We start from the raw sequence: 10960 nt of genomic DNA on the forward strand, positions 1-10960 counted from the left end.
CCACTGAAACAAGCCAATTTCCCGATGCAGGATCCATAAGATCTTATCTTATCTTATCTTATCTTAAAACTCACAAAGGGAAAGCTACAAAGATGCCACAGAGTCTCACAACACAAGCAGCACGTGATGAAAAGAAACTCTGCTCTAAAATGCATTAACCCCAAATAATATATAATATTAATATAATGCAATATTTTCTAACTATTACACAAAGTGTATTATGTTCCCCTGGGGTTTCTTTTAATTTAAAACTACTTTAATTTCTCATAATAATGAAATACTTTCCTACCACATAATACATTTTCAAATTTATAAGAAATTATTATTAGTATTTGTGCAAATAAACTAAAAGACAGAAAAATGTAGTCATAATCAGTCAGTATTATACAGTAAGAAAAAATAACTAGTTTTAAAGAAATTAAACTTCTGGAGGATGAAGGATGAAATGAATCTAAAAACTGATTACAATGTATAAGCAAGATGGACATGAAAAAACACTGGTGTAGCCCTTTAACTTAACGTTTACATTTTCCTCCAGGGTCCCTCCACCCCCTGCTTCTGTGTTCTGAATTCAGATTTCAGATGAAAACTTCTCCCTGCAGTCTCCACTGTCAGACCTTTATCCCTACAAACAGTTTTAAGTAGTCCACTTATCCACCCGCATCTTTTCTCTGAGCCTCGTGACAGCAGCAGCACATTTCAACATCAGAGCCTTCAACATGCTAAATTCTCTTTAATCCTGAGAAAGTACCCGTGCATACTTAAACGTGGGACAAAGTACACGGTGTCGACGTTTAAAGAAAAATACGAAGGAAAGTCGATGTTAAGTGCTGAGTGAAAAGCAGATCAAAAACAGGACGATATGTGTGTTTAGCTCCGACAAGCTCCGGAGCTCGCATCACTTCTAAAATGCAAAACCCAACTGTGTGATGCTTTAAAGAGCAGATGGAGCTGTTAAACTGTCTATTCAGATCAGAGGTTTAATCCCCAAACCAACTCATATCCAGGTCAAGTACCAGGAACTGTGTCGGTGCACACAGGGCAAGATCTACCCCAAACCACACATGTTCAAATAGCCTGCAGCAACACAAATGTATTATACTGCAATTTAAACAGGGCAGTAAGGAAAGATGGTCTGTTTAGGTTTGGTACAGACCTAAATCATGAACATGTTGTCTTACGTAAAGCAACTACATTATGTGAATGTGGGGTTTTTCCTCTTGGATTCTGTTTAACGTCATTTCTGCAGCGTTATTTGTAAGATTGTGTTTGCAACCTGTTATGAGTGAACAATAAGATAATTAAACAATAAAAAAAAAAAAAATAACAAAAATGTTTTCCTCTTTTCTCTCCACAAGACTTTGTTTTCTCAGAGGATGAATGTTATATCTTCTGTTTTAAAAAAGAACTGTGTCCTTTACCAGCAGCTAATGATTATTTTGCTTGCACTGTCTGAAGAAGCATGTAGACGATATGGATTGCAGTTAATATTGTTTTCATGGAAAAGGGGTCCGTAGTGGAAGACAGAGTGGAAATAATTCTGATTCTCATTTTGATCACACTCGGTGTGTATGTTCACAGTATCAACATACAGTAAAGGTCCCATATTCCCAAAAAGTGAGATTTCTTGTATTTTTTGATTATACAGCATGTCCAAGTGCTATATAATCTCTGTGAAAGTAATAAAACGCTTAACCCAAGCAGAAATGTGAACAGCCAGTATCCAGAACCTGTGCCTTTAAACAAGCCAACTGGACCTCTGTAAGGTTGTGATGTCATAACTATATAGTCACCACCCTCAGCTATGCCCATAGCATGGCCATTGTTTTAAACACCGGCAGAGCTCATGTGGAAACAAGGTGGGCCATGCCTGCTCATGCCTGTGAGAGCTGACCAATCAGAGTAGACTGGGCTGACAGGCACTAAAACAGAGCGTTCAGACAGAGGATGAATAGAGGTGCTGCAGCAATGGACAGTATGAGAAAATAATGTGTTTTTGAACATTTAAGCATGTAAACATTTCCTATTACTGTACACACCTAAAATACACATTAGCCTGACAATGAGCATAATATGGGACCTTTAGAAGATCTGTTTGTGCTTTCCTGTAGTGGCCAAAAAATCTGTTACTGCAAGTTTAAATAATGCCATTCTGTGATAATACGGCACCAATCCAGAGATGGACAAGATGTGTCTTTCAGTATTATTGTTTATCTATTCAAACACTTTTTACTATGGCTTTCCCTTTGCTGGAGAGTATTTTTTAAGGACTGTTGTGTTCCTTCACTGTTGTCCCTCTACTAAGACTAATGAAAAACTGTCAAGAGTCTCTCTTCATTTCTGATGGATGAATGATAATAAGGGAACTTTTTTGGATTGAAGACAAAGTGCTTTGTTTTTTTGGGACTGCTCTTACATACAAAATTAACTTGAAAAAAAACAAACAATGTTGTTTTCCAGGGAAGTTGATGTTGAATTTAGATGTATGGACACAATGAAGCTCCTGTCAAGTGTCTTTAAATTGCTGAAAAGCCCCATCATAGCCTTCCTGACCTCTGACCTGCTTGTGAAAGGGGAAGAGAGTCAGTTCAAACAGGAAACAATGCATCATGATATATATTTTTGAATCCCTCTTGTTGTTAAAGGGAAGCAGATAAACCCTTGTCTCCATGTTCATATCAGTTTCATGCTTGGTTTGAAACATTAGATCAATAGTTCTTGTGTTTGATGTCTTGAACAAGCATTGGTACGATTCCGTTCTTAACCGTAGTGATTTGTACACCGGAGGGCATAACGATTGATCACGTTACCAAACCAAGAGCTGCTTGATGATAAATATTTTATCTTTGTGCGTGTCGATAAATGACTCCCTAACAACGCACGAGTTGATGTGAACTCATTCTGGACACAGACGATCTCAGTGAGGATATCGATGGATTGTTTATGAGCAGCTGATGGGAGATGAATTGGTTTTGTGGTGTAGCATCCGCTCTGTAAGTCCGAGCTGCTGCTCATAATCACACCTCAGATGATTGACAGCTGGCTGTCTTTAGCCTGTGATCCATTCATGGGAAAATAAATGAAGAAGGAAACCTTGTAACTCCAGCTTACAGCTGTTGGTAAGTCTTGTTTCAGTTTGTATTCATCAGGGTCCAGATGTGTGCTGGCTGTAAAGGCTTTGAAGGCTGATCAAACCAAGAAATGGTGTTGTTTAAAACAGGTGAAAGTACAAATAAAGGCTCCCCTGCCTGCAGTCATTTTCAAGTCTCTGCAGCTGGGATATTTCCAGCTGGCATTTCCAAACTCGGCTATAAGCGCAGCGTTGTCACCAAATACATTCACACACATCATTTATATGTGGACATCTTCAATATCTAGAAATAAACCAACTTGCTGGAAACAAGTCAAAACCATGAAATGTAATGTCTCATGGACAGGAAGGGCCTCGCTGTCTCCTAGAAAACCATAAAACAAAACTTGTTTTGACAAAAAAATGTGCTTGGAGGGAAATGTAATTGGATTTTGTTCAGTGGTAACTTTTTTTTTTCTAGTGTAGAAAGTGCTTGGGATGGGAAGGATGGGATGCAGAAGTGCAGAGTTCACCTCCTGAATCCTGTGTGTTTTCAGGTCTAAGTAACTAAGTCACTTTTTGACTTTTTCATTATTGAACCATGAGTCATGACCACCATTATTTCTGAACTTTAATATTTAAACTCTTATGGCTCTGTTTCGGCAACTCAAAGCTCTTGGTTAATCAATTTTGAGTTGCTCTGAGCTGATGTTGTATTTCAAAAGCAGACATTAATCGTTTTAAATGACAGAACCATTTGAAGCCATTCGTACAGTATATTGACAGTATATTGATTTACGTTCATCCTGTCATCTCTCTGTTTGCACTAAATAATAAAGGCATAAAGAGAGAGAGAAAAATCATTTTTAAATAGGGTTGTTTATAATTCCAAATCTTAAAGATAACAATTTAACAACAAAAATGCAGGATCAGAAACACAACCTGTTAAAGCATCCTAAAGTGTGTTGCTGCTGCTCGAGGCACTTTGTGACAGATTCAAACTAAAGCAAAAGCATTATTAGAAACTTTTGGTGAGAAACATCGTGCTGCAAGTTTTCTGAAATTGAAAATCCCTCAAACCAAGTCCAGAGGAAGCGAGGGGAAAGAAAGATTTATTTTCTCTGCTAAATGGCAAATGTCAATTCCGTGAAGCTACCACGTCTGAAACACTCTCACATCATTCTGTAATTTCACCTCAGAGCGAGCCTGAGTAACAAAAAAAACAAAACTAACAACAAACAATAACAAATAACAAACCCCCGTCTGCAGGAGACACATCGTGGAGAAGCGAGGTTGTCACCTGACGGAGGTAAATCACCTCCAGACCAGATTCCTCAGGTCTATTACAGCCGGAAGCCAAGCAGGAGAGACGGCGGCGGGCAGGATGTGACCAGCAGCAGCATCGACTGGTTAAGGCTGAAGATTGGTGGGAGCGGACGGATCGATACTCTCGGAGCCTGGACAGAGAGCTGGAAGCAGAAAGAGAGAGAGGCCTGTGATTACTGCAGAGAGAGAGAGGGAGAGGTCTGATATTACTCTCTTTTATTCTGTTTGTTTGTCGGAGAGTTCAAAACTATGTTAAATGGGGATTGAGCCTACAGGTACACATGTATTAAAACAACAAGACAACAGCCGATCATGTCTTTTCCGAGATGTCAGATTTGTGGTGATGTTGGATTTTCAAGAATGGCCTCCTCAAAATGAGATTGCCTTGTAAATCAAAATGAAGTTACAAAAAATAATTAGTAATTTGGGCCGACCAGCTACATCTCTCCCATCACGTAAAGTTGAACTTGACGCATTAACTATCATCTGGTGGAACTTTAAAGGGGCTTTATGTAACAATTTGAAGAAATGTACATGTATTAATAACTTTTATATTGGACACAAATCCCTGACTTCACCCCAGAGAGATGTGTGTCTGGAGTTCTCATTGTTAGTTAGCAAGCTAGCCGAAAAAATGTCAAACACAGTGGTTACCATGTACATATTGCAGGGACTGTTTATGGCTGTACAAGTTGACGAGACAACCGATGTGGTATTTGTAAGCCAGTGTGTGATCGTGCCCAGGTACAACACTCCATGTTCCATTGTGGAGATTTTTCTATTTGTTCCCATCAGTGGATAGAACTGTGGTGGGACTCAAAATGTATGAGTGAGAAGCTCCGGCCCTTCACTAATGTTCTCAGTCCCAGCTCGTCAAATATGGCGGCTTGGTCAATGGCCCTACGCTTCAAAGTATGATGCCCTGCAGTCAAGTTAGCTGTAATAAATACTGTATGCAAAGTCTAATTAGACTTTCAAAAATGCTAGCAAACATTACACATTTTTTGATGTCATATTCTTTTAGACAGTCATAAATGTTTAAATGGTTTGGTTAGGGTAAGGCAACAATGACTTAGTTAGGTTTAGGCACAGAATCCACTGGTTTATCCACTGGTCTAACCTAGAATCAATGGTTTGGGTTAACATAACTACGCTTCTTATGTCAGTTCTGTCACTTCAATTATATGACTAACGTTAAGTTAATTACGTAGGTTACCTTACATATGTAATGTAACTTAAAAATAAATCAAACTTGACACTTGGTCACACACAGGACTCAAACCCTGACTCTGGTGGAGAGTCCTGTGTATGACCCACAAACACCCTGTCCACCCCTCAAATTGGACTTTTTCCACAAGCAATACGATCAGTCTAGAGATGTGCTTCGAGAAAGGATGCTCGAGGGGTAACTACAGTGTCAGACTTTAAAGCGTAGTCATATACAGTAAACTGGAAAATGAACCGATCACACAACATCTTCTTCAGGCTCGCAGGCAAGGCTAAAAGAAAGGTTCCTTCACACGCTTTGTGCACTTCTTTGCTCATCGGGTAAACCTTATTATGCAACAGGCCTGCTCATCAAACCTGTCAGAATATTTTTCAACATCTAAGTTGTTGCAATGTTTTTCTCCAAGTCCCCCAAGAGAGCTGCAGTCCTGGACCAAGTGTGTGGCCGGAGGATTCCAACGTCAGGACAAACAATGTGCAACTTTGATCTGAATTCATTTGATACAGTTTTTATTTTCTTTTAAATACAACGTATTGAGTCCATATTCTGAATAGTATGGTCACAGAGAAGTCAAAGGACAAAAATCCAAATGAAACAGAGGGTAGAGTGTGTATGTGTTTGTGTGTGTGTGTGTGTGTGTAACCTTGACATTAACTTTAGCCTTAGGCATGTCCTTTAGCTGGGGGGAAACACACACACACACACACACACACACACACACACACACACACACACACACACACACACACACACACACACACACACACACACAAACACACATACTGATGAGGTGCACTGATGACACACATGCAAATGCAGGGACACAGATGAAAGTATGCAAAAATATCATTGTTTAGACACACACACACACACACACACTCACACGCACGCACACACGCACGCACGCACGCACGCACGCACACACACACACACACGCACACACACACACACACAGCACCAAGTGTAGCCAGCAGGGCTGTGGCTCATTAATATTGCATTGATTGGACAGATAGGAGCAGTGGACTGGAAGAACTGTGTGTGTGTGTGTGTGTGTGTGTGTGTGTGTGTGTGTGCGTGTGTGTGTGTGTGTGAGGTTAGAGGAGACAGGAAGGAGAGAGAGAGGAGTGTGAGACAGACCAGTGGAGGTTTTGGACAGGGACTGACAAAAACAGAATACATTTTAATGCATTTGAGGCTATAACTGATCTCATATCAGCAAGAACATCTGCAATCTACCAGAATCTCACATTCACACAGGACATAAATGTGTAACTGAAAGTAAAAATACTTACGAAATACTTACAGTTCTGACAAGACTGCAGACAATAGGCAGCTTGTAATTATTGATATTGAAAAACATTTAAAGCAGTGCTGTTTTACATGGAAACAGACAAATAATATCTATTAACTGGAAGGTTACAGTATGTTTGTGACCATTATTGTAAATGTGTTTCCAACTACACAGATTTGTAAGGGCCTAGGAGCTGTCAAGGTTGTCAAAGCTGTCAAAAGTTCAGACAAGGGAGAGCAATGTTAACTGGACAGCGAGTTCAAAGTAAGACGGTTGAACAACAAGTGGTTTAATTTTCTTTTTCAGCAGCCTGCTAAAGAGAGAAATAGAATGTATGAGAGTCCATCATACAATCCTTATCACAAGCTTTTGAATCCAGGAATGTTTTGTCCTAAATAAAGCTTTAAAGTCCATGAATAAAATGTCTTAATAAAAGCTAAAACAGGAGAAAAAAAAGGTAATCCACAATTCAGTTCTTGCATAGTGATCTGTCATGTCCAGATCCAATAGTGCTCGCTTGTCGACAGGGTCCGTTGGCTCTGTCGGTAGACTAGTCTACCGTACAGGCTACTGACTGGTAGACTGGTCCAAGGCCAGCGGCAGCCCCTGCGAGACGGGGACCTGGAGGACCCCCACATATGCTGACATAATCTCAGATCAGTCTGTGGTTGATCAGTGTGTGTGTCTAAATCGGATTCAGAGTAACTAGCAATTGAAAACAATTGATTTAACAGGGCTAATGATCTGCAGATGTCCTGCACTACACGTTATTGTCACAACTCTCCAAGTCAATAAACACAGAACGCCATTTATAGTCTATGACTGTTAATCATAAACCAACCATTTATACAGTCACAGTCTGCAGAACAAGTAGATTTGACTTGAGATTGGCACACCTGGAAGATTATCTGCTCTTTCTTCCTTTATACAAACTTATCTTTTCACTTCAGCTAAACTGATCTCACTTTCTTCAATCTTCCACATAGTATCATAACAGGCCGGATGCCCAAAGCTCTGACAGCTGACTGTATATTAAGCTACATTTTCATACCAACCCTACTGTCAGACAAGAAGATGGAGGGATGGAAGATGGAAGGGGATGCAGGAAGGGAGGTGATAGGTGAAGGAGCTGAGGATGGAGGAAAGAAGAGAAGGAGGACGCGAAAGGGAGACTGAGGTAAGGAATGAAGGAATGGAGGAAAAAAAGAGAGATGGAAGAAAGGAGGGACAAAGGAAGGTGTTAAAAAGGAGATAAAAGATGAGTGTGAGGAGGGGGTGGAATGACAAAGGAAGAAAGGAAGGATAAAAGGAGGGACAGAGCAAAGAAAGGAGAGAGAGAAGAGAAAAGGAGGGATGGATAGAAGAGAGGCGAGGGAAGGAAGGGAGAGAAGGGAGGTGAGAAGACAATTAAAACAGTCAACAGGCACTTTGGATTCCCCCGACTGCATCTCATCATTACATCACAAACACACACACACACTTGCACACACACACACACACACAGAGTTTACAGGCGAAGTGAGACAGGCGGGCCAGACACGAAGCTCTTTGGTTGCCGCGGGAAACACTTCCTTGTTTGCCCTAACGCCCTCACTTCCTGTCCGCCGAGACGTTTAGAGAGCTGTGTGTATGTGTGTAGTTTTTATGTTGCATGGCTAATTTTGACAGCATGGGAATGAGAGAGTAAGTAATGGTCCCGGCAGACAGTATGTGTGCATGTGTGTGTGTGTGTGTGTGTGTGTGTGTGTGAGAGAGTGTCTGTGTATGTGTGTGTGTGTGTGTCCAGAGAGTTCCATCCATTAGTGATAATGGGAAAACAGAGCTGCTATTAGCTGTTAATGGACAAACACCCAACCACACTACAGGCTTCTCTCTCTCTCTCTCTCTCTCTCTCTCTCTCTCACACACACACACACACACACACACACACTGGATTGCTTCAACAGTTAAGTGAGAGCTCATTCAAGTCAGTAGAAAATCTGTTTTAGCAGGATTAAAGTATATTCCATCTTCATGTTCTACGTATTGAATTGTTGACCCAGTAGACCGGCAGAGCCATGGAGCCAAATGATGAAGCTTCCAGCCTTCATCAGGTTCTGGACGCTCCTCGATGAGCTGACATGCCTCAAGGGCCCCCACCGTCAGAAAGACTCCTGGTTTCTCGAGTCACATTTGTGACTATACCTGTACATGAAAAGTTTTGTACCTGCATCAAAGAGACATTCAAGTCACTTAAGGTTTGGAACAGCTACACTTTTGCCTTCTGATGTGGTCGATCTACACTTTGTATAGAACTAGTTCTTTTTTATCATAATCTGACGTTACCATGCTAGCAGCTCTACATGTACCTAAGCACATCAGTGCTGTGAGCTAGTGCTTATTTTAACATGCTAACATGTTAATGGTAAATGGACTTGGAAAAGCGTTTTACAACCCTTGCCCATGAGCCATAGCAGCCGTAAAATGCTGACATAGCACACATAATCTTTACCATGTTTACCCTCTTAGTCCGGGATCACACTACAAGAGTTTAGGGCCCTTTTAATCGCGATATGCCTGTCCCGACAATCTGAGAAATTGGTAATGAAGTTCAGCCCAGATTATCTGGTAATGTGAGGGGTGTACAGATCCAGTCTTAAATCTCAGACTGCTCTCAGACTCACTGGGGCAGCCTGGATAATATCAAACATGTTTGATATTTAAGCTTTAAAATCAGGATGATTACGTCAGTATTTTCCAAGTCGCACTACAATTGCCAATGAGAGGAGGATCCCGGAGCACCTGACAGCAGAGATGGGGACTCGAGTTTGCGACTTGGACTCGAGTTGCACTTAAGTCACACACTCAGTGACTTGAGACTTGACTTGAGACTTGACTTGAGACTTGCCCTAAAAAGACTTGAGACTCGACTCGGACTCGAGATTTGGGACTCGTGAACAATCTTTGTTTGGCGCGGCCACAGGTGACAACAACACTGTTGATGAGCACAACAACTGCTGCTTGTCTCCTGTATCTCATAAGCTTTGCCTACAGGAACTACACACAAGGTGCAAACCAAAGAATCACCAAATGCAACGTTTGCAGAATGAATATAAAGGATGCTGGATCGACCACATAGAACCTTATCAGGCACCTGAAAACACACCTGGATAGGTCAGTCACTTGGTAATGTGAAAGTTAACCTTAGTGTCTATGGACGGTTAGCAAACATATTTAGCTGAGCATCAACAGCATGCAAGGGGTCAGCTCACTTTAAGTTTGGAATTTTTCTTCACTAATTTAAACACTGAAAATGTTAAGCATTAGAAGGCTGTGCTATCCAGCCAATAAGTAAATTACTGATAATTGATGCTCTACCATAAGAAAGTAAACTGCAGTGTCTTTTTACATTTCAAATTACTTTAATTGTGACTAGAACCAATGCTGCTAAACACCTTTAGTACAGTGGGCTACTTACATGTAAACGTAGAACTGATGGCAAGCAAAAAAAATGAAAAAAGAGAAAAGCATGGTTTTGATGGTTTCATTCCAAAACACAAACATTTCTCTCAGGAATAAAAGTCAGCTGATGTTCACTGTTAAACATCACAGACAATTGTATCCACAAAAATGTTCTGTTCTGTAAGAAAAGGACTTAAGATAGCTGATTACTCCAATGATATTTCATCATGAGTTTTATTTTCATGAAAGGAATCATTTTCGTTACACAAAGAAAGGAGCCAAGTTTCACAAATGGTAGATATCTCTTTTTGAACAAAACTGTTCATGTTTTAATGTCACCAGTTTATGGACTTGGCTTATAACATGGCAGCAATAATGTTTTACGTTTAGCTACTGTAGCTGTGTATTTATATTTCAAAGCAAAATACAGTTTAAAGGAAAGCTTTCATTGCGTGTTTTTTCATATTGCATTGCAATAGCCTTTTTAAAGTGATCATATACCAACAACTTACCGGTGCTGATGAGTATTAGATAGAGTAGCTCCAGATATTAAATCTGACAGTCACAATCTTACCTTCAGTTCTTGCTGACAACACATGTTGAC

Source organism: Pagrus major, chromosome 12 (assembly GCF_040436345.1).
Source record: "Pagrus major chromosome 12, Pma_NU_1.0".
NCBI lineage: Eukaryota > Metazoa > Chordata > Actinopteri > Spariformes > Sparidae > Pagrus > Pagrus major.